Below are 22,356 nucleotides of genomic sequence, written 5' to 3'. Positions count from 1 at the left end.
TGTTTCACACAGATGTAATCCCCCTTCTGTAGTGGCTGACCTACATGAGAGTGGGTGAGGGCTGTGCAGATGATGCTAATCAAGGAATAGCTGAATAATATATCAGCAGATGATGCCACATACATTTTAAATAAATATATCTCTGAATGTTTAAATGGCACATGGTCTCACTTTCACACAGAGCTACACCTTTTTAGCAGGGCTTGATAACACAGTCCCTTTTCCTAAGAGAAGATAAATTACAGTGCATTTGAAAACGCTGCTCTGCACTTCATTAATATTCACTCCTGCTCAAACTTTTTAAAAATTTGTACTAATCATTCCTACATAATTCTGACGGACTTTTAAGGAGTTGTTGGGAATTGCCCCTTTCAATTTTTTCAAGTCTTTGCAAAGATATCTTCTACCTACAGCTCACCTGTGTTGGCCTGTAAATGTAAAAATTCTCCACCAGCTTCTCTGGAGCTATTCTGATTCACATCACTTGAGGACATGAGCCATAAAACCCCTCCTGCTTATTCTATTACTACCAGGTCCAAATTCAGATTAAACCAGGATCACCACGATCTTTGGTGGTCCAAATTCATACACCTACATTTGAAAAATGAGTTTGTCCCCTGGTGTCTCAGAAAGAAATGTAAATTATTAAGTATCTTGCCCCTGCATGGTTTGACTTCCAGGGTCAGGGGCAAAATATTTGGAACAAGCATCCTCTACAGAGGGAGAGAGGCAAGTAAAACTCACTGCAGGGCACAAACAAGCAGAAGCACCTTCCATGTGATTTTATGCTTATTTAAAAACCACTTGTCTAAAACACATGCCCATTCTCCTCTAGTGCAGACACAAACTACTTGTTTTTACAAAACTGCTGGATGTCCAGTAGGTTATGAAGAAGTTATCCAGCAGAAGTTATGACTTTGCCTTGTGTGTGTTTGTCTTTTGACTGCTGAAGGGAGTGCAGAGCCTGGAACTGCACTTGCTCTGTCCTGTCAAGGGGGTTGGGTGGCACCCTGTTTATAAATGAGATATTTATCAATTGCCAATGTTAATGTTAGAGGAAGGACAATCAAGAAGCTTTCTCAGAATCCTCCAGAGCTGCTGCATGTGAAGGACCTCCTTCACTTCCATGTTGATATCCCTGCCTGTGTGGACAGGACAGAGATCCTGAGTGCCACAGACAGCAAACAGCCTCTCCTGCCCCCCAGTCTGGCTTTTGGTTGGTCATCAGAAAATGACGTATCTGGACACAGCAATTGGCAGCATCTAAGCCTGGACCAAGCTGTGTATGAGGCTCTGGCTGGGCTCTGGCTCTGCCTGCCCCAGGGTGCATGTGAGTAAATCCTCACAGGCACTCCTGTCCCTTGCATCTGACGCAAAACCACTGGCTCCAGTGGCTCCAATCAGGCCCAGCATGAGCCAGGTGACAGCCTTCCTTCCTTCCTTCCTTCCTTCCTTCCTTCCTTCCTTCCTTCCTTCCTTCCTTCCTTCCTTCCTTCCTTCCTTCCTTCCTTCCTTCCTTCCTTCCTTCCTTCCTTCCTTCCTTCCTTCCTTCCTTCCTTCCTTCCTTCCTTCCTTCCTTCCTTCCTTCCTTCCTTCCTTCCGCCACTTCCTTCCTTCCTTCCTTCCTTCCTTCCTTCCTTCCTTCCTTCCTTCCTTCCTTCCTTCCTTCCTTCCTTCACTTCCTTCCTTCCTTCCGCCACTTCCTTCCTTCCTTCCTTCCATACTTCCTTCCTTCCTTCCTTCCTTCCTTCCTTCCTTCCTTCCTTCCTTCCTTCCTTCCTTCCTTCCTTCCTTCCTTCCTTCCTTCCTTCCTTCCTTCCTTCCTTCCTTCCTTCCTTCCTTCCTTCCTTCCTTCCTTCCTTCCTTCCTTCCTTCCTTCCTTCCTTCCTTCCTTCCTTCCTTCCTTCCTTCCTTCCTTCCTTCCTTCCTTCCTTCCTTCCTTCCTTCCTTCCTTCCGCCACTTCCTTCCTTCCTTCCTTCCTTCCTTCCTTCCTTCCTTCCTTCCTTCCTTCCTTCCTTCCTTCCTTCCTTCCTTCCTTCCTTCCTTCCTTCCTTCCTTCCTTCCTTCCTTCCTTCCTTCCTTCCTTCCTTCCTTCCTTCCTTCCTTCCTTCCTTCCTTCCTTCCTTCCTTCCTTCCTTCCTTCCTTCCTTCCTTCCTTCCTTCCTTCCTTCCTTCCTTCCTTCCTTCCTTCCTTCCTTCCCACTTCCTTCCTTCCTTCCTTCCTTCCTTCCTTCCTTCCTTCCTTCCTTCCTTCCTTCCTTCCTTCCTTCCTTCCTTCCTTCCTTCCTTCCTTCCTTCCTTCCTTCCTTCCTTCCTTCCTTCCTTCCTTCCTTCCTTCCTTCCTTCCTTCCTTCCTCCTTCCTTCCTTCCTTCCTTCCTTCCTTCCTTCCTTCCTTCCTTCCTTCCTTCCTTCCTTCCTTCCTTCCTTCCTTCCTTCCTTCCTTCCTTCCTTCCTTCCTTCCTTCCTTCCTTCCTTCCTTCCTTCCTTCCTTCCTTCCTTCCTTCCTTCCTTCCTTCCTTCCTTCCTTCCTTCCTCCTTCCTTCCTTCCTTCCTTCCTTCCTTCCTTCTTCCTTCCTCCTTCTCCTTCCTTCCTTCTTCCTTCCTTCCTTCCGTTCCGCCCTTCCTTCCTTCCACTTCCTTCCTTCCGCCACTTCCTTCCTTCCGCCACTTCCTTCCTCCCACTTCCTTCCTTCCTTCCGCCACTTCCTTCCTTCCTTCCTTCCTTCCTTCCTTCCTTCCTTCCTTCCTTCCTTCCTTCCTTCCTTCCTTCCTTCCTTCCTTCCTTCCTTCCTTCCTTCCTTCCTTCCTTCCTTCCTTCCTTCCTTCCTTCCTTCCTTCCTTCCTTCCTTCCTTCCTTCCTTCCCTTCCTTCCGCCCTTCCTTCCGCCACTTCCTTCCTTCCTTCCGCCACTTCCTTCCGCCACTTCCTTCCGCCACTTCCTTCCGCCACTTCCTTCCTCCACTTCCTTCCGCCACTTCCGCCACTTCCTTCCGCCACTTCCTTCCTCCTTCCCTCCCTCCCTCCCTCCCTCCCTTCCTTCCCAGGCAGCAGGAGTGAGAAGCAGAGCTCTAAACATCCCTGTGGGGCTCCTGCTGCACCTTTTTTCTTCATAACAGGAGATCTAGATGTTTTGGGCAGATTCACTTCAGGTAGGAATAGCAGCAGAAGGGATTTCTGGGGGAAAAAATCCCTGAAACTTTGGCTTGTTCTAACCAGTTCTTCAAATTTTATTTTTCCTTTGGCTGACAGTACTTGCAGTGGAAAGTGTCAAATACCCCTAACAAGCGATTAAGATGGGCAATCCTGAGCTCCACAAACAGGCTGCCTAACAAGTCTTTCCCATCAACACAGACTACAGAATCAGCATTCAAATGACCAGGAAAGCTGAATCTATTGACATCTGGCTCCTGTTTCAGCACATTAATTATCCTCTTGGGCTCTCCCATCTTCATCTGCTTCCACACAGGTGCCATCTCATCATTTATCTGCTCCAACATTTTCTCCCCACTCTGAACAACTGAACTCTTTTCTTCTTGCATGGCATTCCTGCTCCAGCAGATGCATTAACACTGCCAAACAGCTCTATCCTATCACTGTCTGTATCAGCAATGTCTGGAGTGTGCACCGAGCTGATAATGAAGAGTGCGCTTTTTTCGTTAACGCGTGGATTTCAGGGCACAGCTGCATCACAGTAGGCTCTATCCAAAATGATAAAGGAATCACTAAGAAATAATGCCCATCATCAGCAACTTCAAAAGAACAATGAGACTTAGCTTACCCCATTGGCTCCTTGTGGTTTCAGGACAGACAGAGGCTGTGGGAAGATTTGCAAACGCGCCATGTCCCTGTTGATGGGTTCACACCCAGCAGGGCTTGACAGAAAATCTGACATTCACCAACACAGTGTAAAAGAAACCAGAGGTTCTGCGTGGAAATAACCTGAGAAATCACAAGAAAGTTGGTGAGGTAGGATGGACCCTTAGATGTGGGAGGGTCCCTGTGTCCTGTGCTGTTTGACCTGTCCTTGCTCTGTGTCTCATTAGAGCAGGGAGCTGCAGCTCACTCCAAAAAGCAGGATGTTGTGCATTTCGCAGTGTTGTTGCTTTGACTTTGGAAACCTAGGTGATGTCTCCTCCAATGGGACTGAGGGAGAGCTTGTTTGGCTTTTGACAGGGCAGGGATAATGACTGGAGTATTTTCTGGAGCTCAGGCATTCGAGTTAAGCTGCTTGTGCCAACAAGTTCTCTACACCTCAGGATCAATAAGCCCAGTGAAATTCCTGGGCATGGCAACAGCTCCATTATAATTGCAAAACCAGCAGCTTTCATCAATAAATCAACCTAACAAGTAACATGCCTAGGACATCCCATCAAGGGTGCTTCTGATGATGCAGCAAGCTGCTTTCTTCAGTGCACAGCGATTGAGCACATGGCATATCTCTACTGTTACATTGCATTAACCACATACAACTCTCTTGGACACTGGAATTTGCAGCATTCACAACTGCCTGAGCAGTCACAAGTGGTAAATTATTTCTTTCTATCATATTTACAAGATTTTGCATTTTTAGCAGACTGTAACAGCTTTGCAGTGAAAAATGGTTAGCCACAGACTTCTTGCTCTTTGCAGTGGCTAACAGCTGGTGAAATGTTGACATACATCTCTCAATCCCAAGGTCAGAATTAAGATGAATTCTGGAAAATGCCTTTCAAGAGGATCAACAAAGGAAAGCTCCAACCTGTGGACACCAACTTTCTGTACACCAGCATGCTCAAGGGAACAGAGCTCCTCCAGCCTGAATCATCACTGGGGTTTCAGTCAGGCAGCTTAGCACGCGGGTTTCATAATCATAAAATAGACTCTTATTTTGTTTCTGTGTTACTTACAGCTTAGATGTGTGTTTAGCTGGTTTTTTTATGCCACATGTTCATGATGTTGATTCACATACTCAAGCTTGCAGAAGAAAGGTAGCAAATAACTCAGAGTTAAAATTAGGCATCTTGTATTATAAGTGGGAGGACATTCAGTTAGAGTGATTTTCAGAACTTCTGTCCATCAGTACATCAAATTCTGCTTAATCTTCCTCTGCTGCTGCTTTGGATATTGCTCTTTTGGGCAGATACTTTTTAGCCCACACTAGGCTAAAAGTCAGGGACACCACCACATTCAGCAAATGGAAGAAGCAATTCCTGCTTTTGGGTAAGAATGGTCACTTTGCATTCCAGGAGCCAGCTGGCTGAAAATCAGCTTGGCAGGGAAGGATCTGGAGGTCCTGGTGGATGCCAAGCTGACCATGGGCCAGGAATGTCCTTGTGTGGCAAAGATGGCCAGTGGGATCCTGAGCTGCTTTAGCCAGCTGGTCAAGGGAAGTGACCCCTTCCCTCTGCTCAACCCAAGGGATGCACATCTGGGTTGTGCTGGGCTCCTCAGTGCAAGATATTGATTTAGTGGTGTTGGGTTCCACCTGCCAAGAAAAACACACACGTGCTGAAGAGAGTGTAGAGCTGGAAATTATTGGAGATTACAGCCCTGGAGCATCTGTCAGTGTGGGGAGAGGCTGAGAGAGCTGAAACTGTTCAGCCTGGAGAGGAGAAGGGTCAGTGGGGGCATTACAAACGTGCATAAATCACTGGCCAGAGTCTGTGAAGAAGACAGAGCCAGCCCCTTCTCATGGCCCTTCATAAAAGGGCAAGGGGCAACAGACACAAATTGAAACACAGGAAATTCCATTTAGATGTCACAAAAAAACCTCTTTTACTGAAAGAGCGATGGTGCAGGTTGCCCAGAGAATCTTCCCCGGAAACATTCAAAACTGAACTGGAGAAGTCCTGAGAAACCTCCTCTGCTCAGCCCTTCTTTGAGAAGGGGGTTGGCTGAACAGTGTCCACAGATGCCTTCAAATCCACCCTCTGATGCTGTGGTTCTGACTCTTTGCTAGGCAGTTCTTCCCTTCCTGGTTTTCCAGTTGGGTAGGTGACAGCAGGAAGGGTTTAACACAGCAATTGCCAAATATTCATCTCATTCTTTCCAGGGCTTGACTATGTAACAAAAGGAAATTAAATGTATTGTCAAAGGTCTCAAAGGCTCAGCATTAAGATGAAGAAAGTGAGAAGGGAGGAGTGTGCTTTTAGGATATATTATTTCATACATCTTACCACACAATAAAATGCTAACATAAACATGATGGATGCTGGATACCAGCAGCTGTTCTACTCTGCAAAATGCTCAGTGCTGCGAATCCATCCCAATGCAGTTCAAGTCTGAATGTCTCCTTGTGGATTTCTGAAGAATGCCAACATGAAATCATCACCTGCAGTCACTGCCATGGGTTCCAAAGCTGCTCCAGTGTGTGCCACATCCACCATCACCCCAAATCTGAGATCTCTGCCCAAGACTCAGATGCTTACCCAGGTTATCAGAAAAAAAGGTATTTGTGCATTTGAGTCTTCTTAGTGCTGGGTTCTGTCATAGCCGAAAGGAGACTCTTGAGAGAAAACTCTCACTCCTACCCAACTCACCTGAGCATGAGAGGTGGAACCTCTCATGAGTCAAACAGTGACAAAGAGTCCTTGAGTCAAAGATGAGCACAGCTCTGTATTGTGCCCACATCTGCCAGTAAAACTTTCCCAAAGTTATCAGTGCCAGTGATGTTTAAGTGATATGGGTCTGTCTTTTTGACACGAGGGTACCTAATTCTTGAACATTCAGTGGCTGACAAACAAGTCCCTCTACTATTGTACATGCTCATGGGGCCCTTGTTAACCTCAGCAGTTATCTGGAGGATTTTCATGATAGGGAATGCGCCCCTTTTATTTTGTAATCATGATGGGGAATATAAAATGTAAAATATAATGTAAAACTAGCCAGGCAACAGCTGTTCAAAAATCTCCATGTGACTTCATATTACACTGTCTGCAATTGCTCCTTTTTTTTTGGTGTGTTTGTTTTTGTTCCATTTACATGTTTCTTTTGCCTTCATATATGGACATCCAGATTGCTGAAGATTTATTGAGCTCGTCTGCCATTATTCTTCCAGCTGACGCACATTTATTTTGTAGTACATCTGAAGCTGCTGCCATGTATTGATCAGCTCTGAGGCAGTGTCACACATGCAGATATGAAAAAAGCTCACTTGTCATTAGGTAGCTGTTGTTTTCTTCTGGATCTGGAGACAATGAACAAAGGCAGAGCCTAAAAATACTGAATTGAATTATCCAGCTACCTTCCCATGACTGCTGCCTGCATTTTTAACAGTGAAATGCCCAGATTCACTTTGCTTTGAACATGTTGTGGTCATGTAGAGGTCTCAGCATTATTCAAAAGAAAGATGTTACTTTGCAGTATCTACAGTCTATTTTTGGAAGTATTCAGTGGCACAGTGCATCAATGCCTGCTTGCCCTGAATAGCTACAAAGCGCTGTATGGGAAGCATGCTTCACACAGAAATGGAGAATCCAGACCACCTATTGCAAACTCTGAAGTGCTGCTACGTGGAATAGATTGTAATGGGGATGAAATTGATTATTCTTGGTTGGATTTGTTGCTATAATTGTAGTCTTGAGGTTGAGAAATCAGCTTTCTTCATCAGTGGCTCAGCACTGTCTTGTCCTACGCTTCAGAAGGTTACTCTGGAAACAGACTGGATGAAAAATAGGCTGTGGCACCTATGTATGTGCATATATACTTAGTTACTTTGAGTTGGAACAGTCAAAACAGCAAGGGCAACATCCCAAGCTGGTGCAAAGTCTAACATGGGCCACTTGGACAGAAGCATCCTGTGTCAAAGCATCAGGCACATGGGAAAAGGCAAAAGGTAACTCCCTGGGGACCTCCAAGACAGGATTCTCCCTGGTAGGCAAATCTCTCCTTGTTGGCACAGTGAGAGAGCAATTTCAGCTGTGCAATATTTAATTTCTGCTAACGAATTTCTGTTGGAGCACCTGAGCTGCTCAGCTGGGGAGTTGTCTCCTTGGAGTTCAGAGCCAAATGACCCTGGAGGTTTGTAAAGCAATTTGAACCCTCTGATCCCAGAGCTGTGCATCTGAGCTGGTGGTACTCTGTTCTGGACAAATAAAAATGCCTTGAACCAAACTGCTTTGGAAGTCAGCAGGAAATAAAAAAGCTGGAAGTTTCCTAGTGAACTTGGACATTCAAGTGGATGATGGTTAGAGACCCATTTAACCTCCTTGGTTATTTGATGTGAGTCAAGCTCAAGTTGTCCTGTCTTTCCCTTCCCTTCCCTTCCCTTCCCTTCCCTTCCCTTCCCTTCCCTTCCCTTCCCTTCCCTTCCCTTCCCTTCCCTTCCCTTCCCTTCCCTTCCCTTCCCTTCCCTTCCTTCCCTTCCTTCCCTTCCCTGAACTTCCTGAACTTCCCTGAACTTCCCTGAACTTCCCTTCCCTTCCCTTCCCTTCCTTCCCTTCCCTTCCCTTCCCTTCCCTTCCCTTCCCTTCCCTTCCCTTCCCTTCCCTTCCCTTCCCTTCCCTTCCCTTCCCTGAACTTCCCTTCCCTTCCCTGAACTTCCCTTCCCTGAACTTCCCTGAACTTCCCTTCCCTGAACTTCCCTTAACTTCCCTTGACATTCAGGAATGTCAAACTGGCAGATTTGCTCTTCCAGACAGTGGGACCTGTTTTTCTCTCAGCTGCACATTTATCCATGCTGGTTTCCTCTACATGCCATCCGTTGTCTTCGGAGACTCTTCCGTGGTGGGAACTGCTCTTCTCTAGAAGAAATTTCTCCTTTCAGCTGGTACTAATTTCACATTTCAGTTTATTTTGCTTCTTTGCATTTCTGGACAAACACGTGGATCTGTAGATCTGTGATAAAATCATAAAAACAATCCCTTGTAAAAGTAAACTTTAATTTTATTTAAGGTTCTAAGCAACATGAAAGTGTCACTTGACCTAGAGTTCAAGATGCCCTGCGTTATTGTCAAATATCCAATTAATTTAAATTGCATTAAAAAATGTCAAGCAACAAAAAACCAAGAGGACAAGAGATTAAGTGTGCTTTCCAGACAAGCCACTCACTCACCTAATTTCCTCTCTTGTAAAATAAATACTTCTGGATACATTTACAATGTCCAAAGAGAAAAGTCTATGTGTTGTTCCTCCAGCTGCTGTGTGTTTCAGCAGCATGATGTCGGATTGCATGTCCTTTATCCAGCTCCTTTGGGATGTGTAATGTACATCACAATAAGAAGCCAAGGATGATACAAATAATTATAACATGTGATACAAGCCCACTGTTATAAAGTCAATCTCTCAGCAAATTCATCAGCTCGACACATGGTGTACAGTACCAATTTTATGTAAATTACTTGCTTAATCCTGCTGGGCAGAATTACTCCCTGATGTAAACTCTGTTAAATTCAGTGGAGTTGCACCAGGAAATCATTCTTTTGCTTGTAAGATCTGGAGCCACACTTTGTGTATCTCGTTCATCTGGAAACCATGGTAATAAGAAAATGAGTGAAATGACTTGATTATGAGATTCAGAGGTGTTATGCTCTCCTTTGTTTAAAACAAAAGACCACCTTAAATATTACACGTTATTATCATTTATGAATATGAAGAATTAACTTAGAAAATTGTATTGATTTCTAAAACTCTTAAAGGCAATGACATTTCTGTAAGAAAATTGGCTGGTTTCCACTGGCTCTGGCAATCTTTGGATCAACAATTAACAGAGGTTTAATACTTAGAACATAAAATTCATTGACATTGTAAACTGCTGCAAAAAAGACATTCAAATGAGGCTGAAACAAGCATGTAGGGCAACTAATGGCTTTTGTTGAGGTAATATGTCAAAAAAAACCCCAAACAATACCAAACCACTCCCCACCCCCAAAAAAATAAATCCCTAAACAGCTAAAATCCTGCAACTCACAACCAGATTACTCTAAGGTGGTAAAAAAATGTATCAGTTATCCTGAAGTTTAAAACTATACATAAATAGTGCCACCCAGCTTTTATTTGCACAAATGAATTTTTTTAAAGCTATAATGCTACTATGCATGGAGTCCAAATTAAACTTGGGTAAAAAGCAATATTTGGGAAGTTTCTGGATATATCCAGGTTTTATAGCACGACCTCAGCCAGGATGCTAAACCTGAACATCCAAGGCTTTGGTCTATATCACAGAACCCTGAGATATTGGCAGTTGTGAGTCCTACAAATTCCATGTTTAAGTTTGTGCTGTCAAATCAAACCCTGTCACTACCTGTTTTCCTTTTATATAATTTGCCAAACTTAGAGAGGACTCAGTTTTTTCTTCAGAAACCTTGTAAAAAAGGCATGTTCTATGAAGTGCCCCTACCTCTTTGATGTTAGATTTCTGGCTATTAGGGGGGAAAAAAAACCCAAACCAGAAATACACAAAACCAAACCAATCCATACAATTCCCACATAATTTTGAGCATCTGGATTCAGATTTCCTGATGTGTCATTGAAGAACCATTCAAAATTCCAAACTTCCAAAGACAAATTCCAAAGAGAACAGATACCATTGCTTTGGCTCAGCTCACAGAGGCAAGTGGGATGACCAGAATATTTTCAGCAGCTTTCTCAGTCCATTTCCACTAACCAGACTGGTGCTTGGGTGCTTGGGTCTCTTCATCTTGGCTACTGCCTGGTCAACTCATGCTTTGTGTACAACATTTTTGTGGTACCCTCCTCTCCACTGCTGAGGTTAATGGGAAGAGGCTAAAGCAAGGAACCCTAATGAAATCTTTGTGGCTTTTTTTGCAATGGTTATTAATCAGGTTTGAAGGTAGATTCTACAAAAGTAGAATCAGGTCGAGTAAAACGTGTGTCATGGCTCCTGTCATTTGTCACTGAAAGAAAACAAAAAAGGCAGACATTACACACCCAGGTTTCCTTGAAAAAGTCACCCAAAAAGACTTGTATGTTGGAAATGTACCTTAATTCCTTTTTTTAATTTTTTTTTAATATCTTCTGCCCTCCAGATGGTCTGCTGTGATGACATACACCTGTTCAGTGTCAGCTATTACCCACAGCGACATATGGCAGCTCACATATTGCCTGGGCTGAGGGGATCTGGGATTCAGGTCACCTGGGGTCTGTTTTTAAGTGGTGTAATGGCAGCTGTGGGAAACACGATGACTGACAGAAAATCTCTGCTCGTCTCACCAGCAGAAAAAAATGTAGATGTCTTTAAAAAAAAAAAAAAAAAAAGCCCAGCAGCTGTATCTCAACCTCATCACGTAGGTGCAGACAATGGAGGAATCAGCCTCTCCAGCAGACAGCACAGTGGAGGTGCAGTGCTGTCACTTTGCATATTTTTGGTGGTGGGAGTTGCTCAGCAGGGAGAAAATTTGGGTGTTATGGTAACAAGTCTTGAAGGGTGCTGGCTCAGGAGGGCTGAACTGCCTCACAATGTAATGATACTGTGGACCTCTGCCCACTGCTAGAACAACACCTAGGATGAAGCCTCTGAGGTGCAAGGGATTTATTTGTTCCTCTGCTACATCTAGTTTTGTGTGGGCTGCCATAATACCGGAGGATACAAGAGAAGCTTAAGAGAAAAAACATTTGGTGCTTTCTGGAAGCTGGGCTGCTAGCAAGTGGAAGATATAGGAAAGGAAAAAAAAAAGAATTTGAAAAAAAGGCATGGCATTTTTTTAATCTGCATTTTTCACTGCTGTTGTTGAAGGAATTTGTCTCTGGAAAAGAGGCTGTTTTCGTGATTTTTCCAGGAGAAATAATGGAGGGAACTCATGGGTGCCACTGCGGTTTTGAGATGTTCTGCTAAATATTGTTGAGTTTGAGCTTTAGATAAGTTTCTGGTGAGTAGCTGAATTTCTTGGAACCTGTCCAATTCAAACAGAAAATGAGAGCTTTTTAGAGGCCCAGCATACCTCCCACATTTCTCAAAGTGACGAGACATGTCTTTTTCTCCCTTGCTGATGTTTTATTCTGTATTTGCAGTTGAGGAGGACAACTGCATTGCAGCTGAAGAAAAATCTGAAACAGAACAAATTACTTTTGTAAAACCTTATTTTGAACATCTCTACCTCTGAATCCAGCCAGCGACTACATTTAATGAACTGTGGAGGAAATACTTTGAAGTTTGAATAGAGAAGGTCTGATTTTTTTTTTCTATCTTCTAATTTTCAATGCCTCTTCAGTGCTTCAGGTTGAGTTTAGCCCTCATACAATAGGACTAACATGGCTGTGGAACACATTTTTTTAGCTCTGGTTATGGTGGGCAAGATCTTTCTCTTACAGCAACAAAACCTGAAAACCTCTGAGAACAACTTTCACCCATGCTCCTGGTTTAGTAAGACATTGATAAGACATTTCCACATCTATCACAGTTTAATATAGATGTTATTGTAAAGAAAGCAATGGAATTATTCAAACAAAGACACTTTTTTGCAACAGGGCCCTCCTTTTTTTTGGAAGTCTATGTGCCACAAGTCCTAAGTTCTTTGTCTTTCTCCTACTATTTCTTGCCTAAGGAAAATAATTTAACAGCCAGCAGTTCAGACAAATTTTGTGGACATTATTCAAGGGATAACTCCTTGATGGAGTTACTAAGAATAGTAACATAAAACCAATCAATATTACCAATAAAAAAGTTCATTCTAAATAGCAAATGATTTGTCCTCTTCAGTGGTCATTTTCATAATTTGTAGCTCTCACTGAAAAACATCACCTTGCTGGTCCCAGTAATGCAAAGGTTTCAACAGCAAGCTCCCACATGCTCTCTTCATTTCCATTTTTTTTAATTTGTATATTTGTACATTTCCATTGTTTTATTTGTATTTTGTTTCTATAGTTCTGAAATGAGAAAAACAATAAGGAAGGCAGAGAGAAAAAAAAGAAGTTGTGAAAAATTATTCTGAAAAATGTAATTTGCCTCCCTTAGAAAGCATGAAATACAAATATTTAAACATTGGTTCTGCAACATTACAGACAGCTTCCTCTTCCTATCAGTTTCATGTAAAATTGTGTTACTTGCTATATTCAAACTAAACCCATTGAAATTTGTGGAATTGTTGATGTTTACCTTCAGTATGAATAATAAAATATGGGTCCAAAGATGAGAAAAACAAAGGTCCTTTCCTGTCAGAAAATGAACGTATGCTTATTCTAATGTACTATTTTCTAACTATCCAGGTATTCCACCATTAATGGTGCTGAAAGGATGAAATCAGAACGGGGAAAGAAAACAGTGGAACACCTTCTTAGCACCAGGCAACTGAGTGATTTCAGTTCTGGGTCATCCATTCAGGATTTTGAGGAGTACAGATGTTTTATTTTCCATTGCTGGACAATAACCATGTGGTGAACGTCAATCACTCCATGTTTATGAAATGGTATCTGGGTTTAATTTCTGCTGTCTGTCAATTGGAGCCTTTGATCTTGGCCTGGAATTATTTTTTCCACTTCACTCTAAGTGACTAGAGGCTACTGCTGTCACTGACTCTTCAATTCCTGATTTCACTTTGCCAAGATGTAAAAGATTTATTTACAGGAATTTTTCCAAATATGATCCTTAACTGTAGTTTTGGGTTTTTTTTTCTTCTACCCTCAAGGTATTTTGTAGTGAGTTGTTGTAGGATTAATCTGAAGTAAAATACCCAGCACAAGGCAGAATGGAACAAGAGTCTGTGTGAACAAACAGATGTATTTAAGCAAAAAAGTTCAGTTTTAGTAACTAATTGCAGCTGGGATTTTAATATACTCTTCTTTTTTGAATCAAACTGAAATTCTTGGTGATATGTGTTAAAAATTATGGTTTAAATTTCTGATGATCAAGTTACATAGATTAAAGTAATGGATACCAGACTCTGCATCAATGCAGTTGATAAATATGGATGAAATGAATGTACATTACACACTGTTATAAATCTACGTGTTCAAGGAAAAGCATAAATCTCCATCACCTTTTCCTCCTTGGGATATGAAAGGTATTGCTATTTTTACAGTGTTTTCGATGAAATTACAAGGTGGGGTAATTTGCTTTTTCTGAAAGTCTCCTGCATTTTTACTGGCACTCAAGTAGCACTTTATTTACAACAGAGTATCATTTAAACACACAGAGCACTGGGAGGAGCCACGTGACCTTCCAGACACGAAGACCAGCAGGGTGATGGTGCATTCAGAGACATTTAGAAGTGTCTGTGACGTTTGTAGAGGTTTTCTTCCCCTGCAGACATCTGCCAGGTGTGGCATCACCATGTCCCCTCTCTGCTGTTTCCTCCCAGACAAACAGTGGCAAATAAGAGGATGTGGTGAAGGCTTATGGTTAGAGGGAGAGGTCTGATTCTAATCTGTGACAAACCACTTGCTCCTCAATGTGTTCTGCTGGGGAAAGCCCAAGAGTTTGGGTTTTTTTTCTTTTTTTTTCTTTCTTTTTTTTGGTTTGGTTTGGTACAGCCACAGAGATTTCAATGAACTCTTGAGTTCAAACGTTTTATCTATGCTCTTCAGCTGGTTTCTGATGCATTAAGAGATAGAATCACCATCTCTGTGGGGATGGCTCCTTGTCCTCATCCTGCTCTCATCTTGAGGAATGACTTCCTCTGGAGTGGCCCCAGGAGTGGCCCCAGGAATGGCAGGAGCAGCATTTGCTTGCTCTGTGTGCAGCCAGCCCTTATCGTGGTCTACTTTTCAGTCCTCGTGAGTGGAGTCTAAATTCCCTGAGGCACTCCAGGGAAGAGGCTAACAGGCTGTTTCCATAATACGTCCTAGCTTTTGGATGACCTACTAGTCAATGAGAGAGACAGCAATCTAGGATAATTGGAAACATTGTGGGGATGGGGAGAAAGGAGATGGTTTTGTTTTCTTTGTGAGTGATTTTGATCCTTCAACACAAACAGGACTGCTTAAAGATAACAAGAACTCTCTCTGGTCAGCAGATTCTGTGGAGAGCAATTAAGGAGCTTTTCTGATGCCTGGAGGCTATCATGAAGCTCTCTTTCTCAACAGTATAAAATCATGCTCCAGCCGTGAAAGCAAGAACTGGCTAAAATCTCACCATGAGCTTGAGCCAAACTCTCTAATATCCTAGGAGGCAGTGAGATCAGGCTGTTGCCAGGAAAATACCCATCCATTTAATGACATAAATATTAATGGTGAACCTAGTTCAAACCTACATTGGAAAGCTCCTTTGCTTTATATGTTCAGTGAGGGCTTTTTTATGTTATTTTAGCTCCATTTCACACTTTTCAGGAAGGTTTTCACATTGAAATTGATGCTAATTGAATGGAATTTTGCCTAAACTTGATTTCTCATTGATAAACCTTTCTTCTGTGATTTGGTGCTTCAGAAAAGTGAAGCTGCAGAGCTGAGAAATACCACATTTTCGAATATATGGTCATGTGAGTTTTGAAGCTCAGTGATCCTCTCCATCCAGACTGCTTGGAGTTCAGGAATACCTCAGCTTTCCTGGGAGCCTGAGCTGATGTAGCAGAGATTTGGATTATGCTAATATCTATTGGGAACTGGCAATACCCACTGAAGCCAGTGGACAGATGAAGTTAACCAAACACCCAACCTTTAAACATCTTCCTGTAGTTCCAGGAACTGGGCACCACAAACCCAGTGGATGCATTGCAGAATACATAAATAAAAACTGAGAAAATATGATAGCATGACATTTTTTATATTGGAAAACCTCTGACTTGGCCACAGTTTCATTTCCTGTGTGCCAGGCTCAAGAATGACCCAGAGCCAGAGGAAACACCAAGACCCAGAGCAAAGAGAGTCCACCAAGATGAAAGTCATGCCCAATGGTTTGTCCTGGCACCAGCAGTGAACAGAAAGCTGCAAAGTGTTCCTGGGAGCTGATGTACACAGGGCTGGGCCTGCCCTGTGCCCTGAGCCTGGGGACAGTCAGAGCAAGGAGCCCAAAATCAGCAGAGCAGTGTGTCCCACCCTGCCCACGGCTCTGCCTGCTGGCCCTTCAAAACACATCTCTGTGCTGTTTATGCACAACTTTTCTTCTCCAAACTTCCTGTGTCTCCTGTGGGATGGAGGAGCTTTGAGGCCAGTGTTAGGCCTCTTTGTCATTCTCCATTTTTACTTGCCTAGTGCTTTGCAGGAAACATTCTCCCCTCCCGTGCATTGAAATCTCACACATCCCTATCTCTAATTAACACTTCCTTTGTCTTTTCCCCAGCCCTTACTAAATCAAGTGTGCAGCCTTGCATTTATTCCAGCAGGACTGCCTGAGGGCCAGGCCTCCTGCTGCCATGAGCAGTCACCTGGCAGCCTTCCTTGGTCTCCAGCCACCAGGGGTTTGCCTCTGTGGTTTGTGGGGCTTTCTGGGGACTACCAGCCCTCAGTGCCCAGCCACAACAGAAGCCCAGCCCACAGATTCAGTCTGAGGTATTAAAGGAGATCATATGTGTGCCAGATCAACCAACACACCAAAAAAAAGTCTGGTTTTTTCAGTCCTAACTCTGGCACTTCTGGTGGCCTCCTCATGCTTGACACCAGAGCAAAATGGGAGCTCGTAGCACAAGTTTCAGTGTTCCTCTGCTGAAAACAGGGCAACCCAAATCCTTCAGCAAAGCTTTTCACATCGCTGCTGTGAGAAAACAGCAGCTTGACTCACGTCTGAAGGCCAGCACCCCTCTGGAAATCCCAAATATCCATTAGGACAGATAGAGCTGGGCTCTTGGAGGTCTCTGGCTGCACGTCCTGGCCCAGGTGTTTCCAGGCTGCCATAGGATGAGCTGGATTCAGTAGCAGCTGGTTTGCCACCCAAACACAGCCCCAAAGGCACCAACCTGTGACTTTGAGGGGCAAGGCCAGAGGAGAGGGTTGGCAGCGCCATGTCCAAGACCCTCAGGAGCCAAACTCAGCTTCTCCTGAGCATGGTAAAATGCTTCAGATAAGAGGTCTGCTCTTATCTGTTTCCAAAAAGAGCAATTGTACGGCTCAGCCTATGTGAGCCAGCAGTAAAAGATGCAGCTCATACAGCCACAGCCATGCAGGGATGTGGATCCAGGCCTCAGAGGACATCTGGTACCATGCAACAGCTGGATTTTCTGATATCTCTACCCTGAGAGAGCACCCAGAATGTTAGATTCTGGGAGAAACATCAGGTTTGGTTGCTGACAGAAGGGGTTTTTTTTCTGCATTACTTCATTCCATTTAAGATGCTGTCATAAATTGTGGCCACAGAAAGATGAAACCTTCCCAAAGAGTGTCTCAGGTACCAGCAGCACAGGCAACATCTGTGCCACCTCTCCTTGGGATGACTTGCACAGCTGAAACACAAAGCAGCAGCTGGCCCTGACATGGGTATCAGACTCAGATTGGGTGTCTGACCAGTCTTTGGACAAGCAGACTTTTTTTTCAAATTAGTACAGAGTCAGCCACCAGCCATAAAGAGAATTTTCATCATTTTTATTGCTCTTCTGATGGGTTTCTAATAAGCAAGTTAGCTTTCCACTCCCTGAGAATTATTGCAAAACACTATGGCCATGCTGAAAAAAGCTGCACCAAAAAAAAAATTGAAAAAAAATTAGTTGTATCTTTTGACCTGTTTTCTCAGGAAGATGATGAACATTTTCAGTGAAAGGCCTGTGCTCAGTGCTCAGTTTTGTTGACAAGCTCTTCTGGATCCCCACCAAATAAAGTGAGGAGGCTACACATGACTTTTAACACCCATGAATTTTGTGACACAGCAGGAAGGAGACAGGTGGCCTGGTACATGGTAATGCTCTTGCCAGTGGTCTGGGATCAGTTTGTCAGTGCCTCAGTGAAATAGAATTGCTCCTCAAGTCTATTTCCTCAACACAAATTTTATTCACACCACAGCCAACAATGATGTGTCCAGCAGGGCAATTTGCTTCTTTCATCTTTTGAAAATGCCTTCATCAGACAAGAATGGTTTTTCACCAAACCCTGAGAAGATCTCCCATTCCTTGCAGAGGCTGCCTCAGCTCTGGCAGTGTGGTCTCAGATTTTTGCCATATACCAGCAGGGCAGGAGGAGACACTGCTGACTTTCTGCAGAGTGAGATCCCTGAAACTACAGATGAATTGCTCTCTAGCCCTGCCCCTCCAGCCATCCCATCCTTCCCTGTAATGGAGGCCTCATCCACAAGCTATAAAATTCTGAGCTAGCAAATACTGCACCAGAAGCTGGGGCATGACATGTTTTCCATCCCAGCTATGGAGGAATTCAGGTCCATGGAGTCACAACCTAGTTCATTGTCTGCTGCTGGAGCATGGAGAAATTCTGGCAAACCCCCATGGAGATAAGAGGTTTTAACATCCAATGGCCCAGAAAAAGTTCAATCCTGTCTTGTTCTGTACATATTATAATTTTCTATTCCTGCTTTCTTATTAAATATAAGCTGCTCTGTGTGATTTCTTATGTATTAAGACACACTATAAAATATGCCTGAGTTAGGGGCTATGGGAGAAATCTTGTAACAACATTGCACAAGTGATTTTTTTTTTTCCTTCAGTGTTTAAAAATAGTGAATCTAAATTCTTTATGTCAAGGGATATTTAAGTTGGCTGGAAGGATTAATTTATTTTTATTAGTGTCCCAGAATATTTTACACTGGAGGGACCCTCTGGTCAACATTTTGATGCTGCCCAACAGCATTTTTGTTTCTATTCTAGCTTCTTCCAGCCTGCTGCTCTGCAACCAGTCTGAAGCCTAAGTTGTTTTAATAGGTCCTTACTAATTGAGGTTCCTCTGAAAAAATACCTGGCAATTCTTTCACTGCCCCGCCTTATCTGTCAAGCCAGGCTGCCATCAAAAAGACATTAACCCACATTCAGCCACCACCCAGCCTCAGCCTGCAAGCTCTGGTGCCCATTTGAGTGGCAAATGACATTCCAGTCCTGCTCAATGGAATGTCCCCATGTCAGGGCAGACAACCACAAGCAGCTAATTTAAAGGCCTGAATATTTTAGGTACCTGAAGGTTGAGAAGAGTTTTCAGGATGTTATGAGAGAATATTAAAAGCCAGAAAATGGGGAAAAGCCATTTCAGCCTGGATACCCAGATAGAAAAAAAACCCCAAAAACCTGGGGGAAAACCATTTCAGGCTGGATCCCTAGGATTAGCCCTGTCCTGTCCCGTAGACTGGTGGACACAAATATAATACATATCAACTCAGCAAATAGCACAGCTCAATTCAACCCCTGCTCCTTCACTGTTTGCTGTGCTTGGTTCAAGATAGCCTATAAAAACTGCTTTGCAGTAGCTCTTTGAGTATCTCATTCAGATATCTCATCTCAGTCACCCATCCAGAATACATGTCTCAAAATGGAGAAAATATAGTTCCCAGCTTTTCTGTGCCTCAGTTTCTCATCCCTGAGCTTCAAATCTCTGTGGACAGCAGTTTTTTTCCACAGTAATTTTATACACTGAAAGCAGCGTACAGTTCCAGCGTAGCTGATATGAGTGTACACAATCACCCACACACATTCACATACAGAAAGAGAGAGCTGCTGGTAGAAAAAAGAGGGGGAGAAATTCACTTCAGACCCACCTTTTTGTTTCAATAAGAGATAAGTTGAGTGTGCTCCATTCCCTAGCAGTAATGAAACATCTTTTCAGCGTGCCTAACAGGGCATACATTTTTGGACATGAAGTCACAGAGATCTGTGCCAGCAGCAAGACTGAACCTATCAGAACGTAAAAGCACTGGTGGTGACCCTGGAGAGAAGAGGACTTACCATTGTAAGTGAACCAACAAAGATATTCTGCCCAATAACGTACACAATAAGCACAAAATATACACCAAACAAAATGGAAATTTAAACGAGGGTTCCATTCTATTGGGCTGAAAATAAAGGCATTAATCAAAGCATACCTGCATAAACGTGAACCCATGTGCTCCTCACACGTGCAAAGAAAGAAAAGGTTGTCATGAGCACAGGAGACAGGGTTGTCAGGTAGCACATTACTGTTTGCATGGGGGAGTTTTATTGTGTCCTTTCAAGTCGTTTACATCAGGCTCTTTTCCACGGAGTATTCGTAGTTCCCATGTATCTGAAAATAACAGCAGGTCTGGGAGCCCGCAGCTGGATCCTGGACAGCAGTCAAGACTTCCTGCATTTTAAAAGTGAAGTCCATAGCCTGACACCCAACACTTATTCCTCCCCACTGCTGGTGGGAGGTAGGTGAGGAACAACCTCTGCCGAGCCACTCAGCCAAGTCCTTCCTTTGAAATATCCCTCAGCTGCTCTGAATGCTGCAGAAGGAGAACAAACACCACTTAAAAGGCATTTCCATAATCTGACCTCCTGTTGTTTTGCTACCCATGTCATAAACCCAAGTTCATTTCCTCTCCTGGATGCCAGACACTCAGAACAAGATGTTTTTCATCTTCCACTCAAGGGCTCTCAGGTGACTCCCCTGAAGGCCAGCCCCACCACTCCCTGCTTGATAACTAGGAGGTTGTGGGCTGCTTCTGTAGGCTAGACTGCCACTCACAGGCAGCCACTTCCACCTCCACAAATGACCTGTGGGCTTCATTTGGTGGCCACACATGAGCAGAGAGCATGGTGCATCATCTTCTGGTTGTCAGAAAAGCAGAGGGAGGCAGGTAGCCAGGGGGAAAATGTGCTTGGAATCCTGGATGCAGCCTGATGGGTTTGGGGGTGAACCCACAGCTGTCATTTTAGGAGGGCTGGCAGAGGTCAGGAATGAGCTGTGACTTTGGCAGCAGCACAGAAAAGGGTGTGTCAGGATATATTTTGTAAGTGTCCCCTCTCCTGGCTCAGTCAGTTACCAACACTCATCAACTCTTAAGGACCATAGATGTCCACTGCTAAGGATCCAGGATCTGCAGCCTCCTGGATGGAAGCTGTGTCATCTGCACCAGTGCTTGGTAGCTGTTGATATTCCATGTGTGAAACTTTCTTTTGCTTTCAGATACCACTTTCATTGCCCAGAGCTAACACGCAGCATCCTGAGTTAAGCCTCTTTCTAAATTCCTCGCTGTTAATTAATATTCTGCTAATAAGGACAGAAGTAGCTGGAGTAGTTTGGGGTTAGGAAGACCATGCTGTCCTGAACCACGAAAACAGAGGAATCTCCTCCATTCTGACTGTGGCCAGAAAAGTCCTTTCAAAGACCATAGAAGGCATTTTAGTGGCTTCTAGTAAGTGCTGACTGTCCAAGTCCAGCATCAATAACAGGAAATAGCAGGAAACAGAAGCACCACGTCAGCACTACTAGCTAACCACATTTTGATAGCACATGCAGGAATAAAGGCCTCATGCTGAATTAGATCACAGAGAACTAAATCTTTACCTTCACCTGGGTTTTTTCCCCCCCCTCCCGTTCTTTTTGGTGTGCTTAACATCATGAGCATCACACTTGGATTCATTTAGACACACTGATTCATTAGACGGCCCATGACCTTAATAAATTTAAATTACCAGGAAGGGGTAGTTTATCCCAGCGTCTTAGTCATAGAAATGACTCATGATATCCACCCACACTAACCTTTGTTTGGTCTCCCCAAGTATGCCAGGGCTTGTCAGCCTTTCACAAATGGAGCTCTTTGATTCCCTCCATGAGAGGAGGACATCAAGGAAGTCTGATTGCAGGAACCATCTCCCCGTACAAAGATACAAAACAATACCAGTGACCTTGAGAAGCTGAGGACTTGTTTTCTCCTAGGACATGATGTGCTGCTGGAGGGAAGTGTCTCACTTGACCTGAAGTAAGGTAAAAGTGTGGGAGGGGGGGCATCAGGGCTCTTTTTTCTCAGAAGGGCCTCTTTTCCTCTGCCTCTCTGTTTATGTGCTTGTCTGTTGCCTCAGATAATTTATTTCAGATAATTACCATTCTCAATAGCCCTGAATGCAGCCTTGTCAAGGGTTTTCCAGGTAGAAGACTTTTTGCCTCTACACGTTATTTGGTTTCATGCTTTATCAATTATACACCAACCCAGCAAGCAGCCAAGCTCTCAGCATAAGTTCTTTTTTCAGCTGGGTCATGGGAGATTATGGGCTTGGACATCTTGGGCTTGACTTCTGAATTTTTGACTCTGGAACTGGCCAATGTGAGCAGCTGTCCCCCCAAGACTTCCCAAAATTCTGAAGTCACTGGAAAAGTTGTAATCCAAGCAGGAATGCTGAAAGATGTTCAGTGGGAAAATCTACATCTGAAAATATGCTAATATATTAATATTTTAATGGACTGATTTTTTTTTCAATTAAGTGATTCATGCTAAAAAGTATTTCTCATCAATTGGAAACAATATTCACTTCCTTTCAAATCAGAAGAAATTAAAATAAATATAATTTGGTTTCCTTGTTTATCTCATCATTCAAGGAGGGGGAAGAGAGAGTGGAAGAAGGAGGAAAAAACCAACAGAACTTAATTATTTTCTCTGCAGCTA

This window comes from Camarhynchus parvulus, chromosome Z (assembly GCF_901933205.1).
Source record: "Camarhynchus parvulus chromosome Z, STF_HiC, whole genome shotgun sequence".
NCBI classification, from domain to species: Eukaryota; Metazoa; Chordata; class Aves; order Passeriformes; family Thraupidae; genus Camarhynchus; species Camarhynchus parvulus.
Note: the sequence above shows the minus strand (reverse complement) of the source record.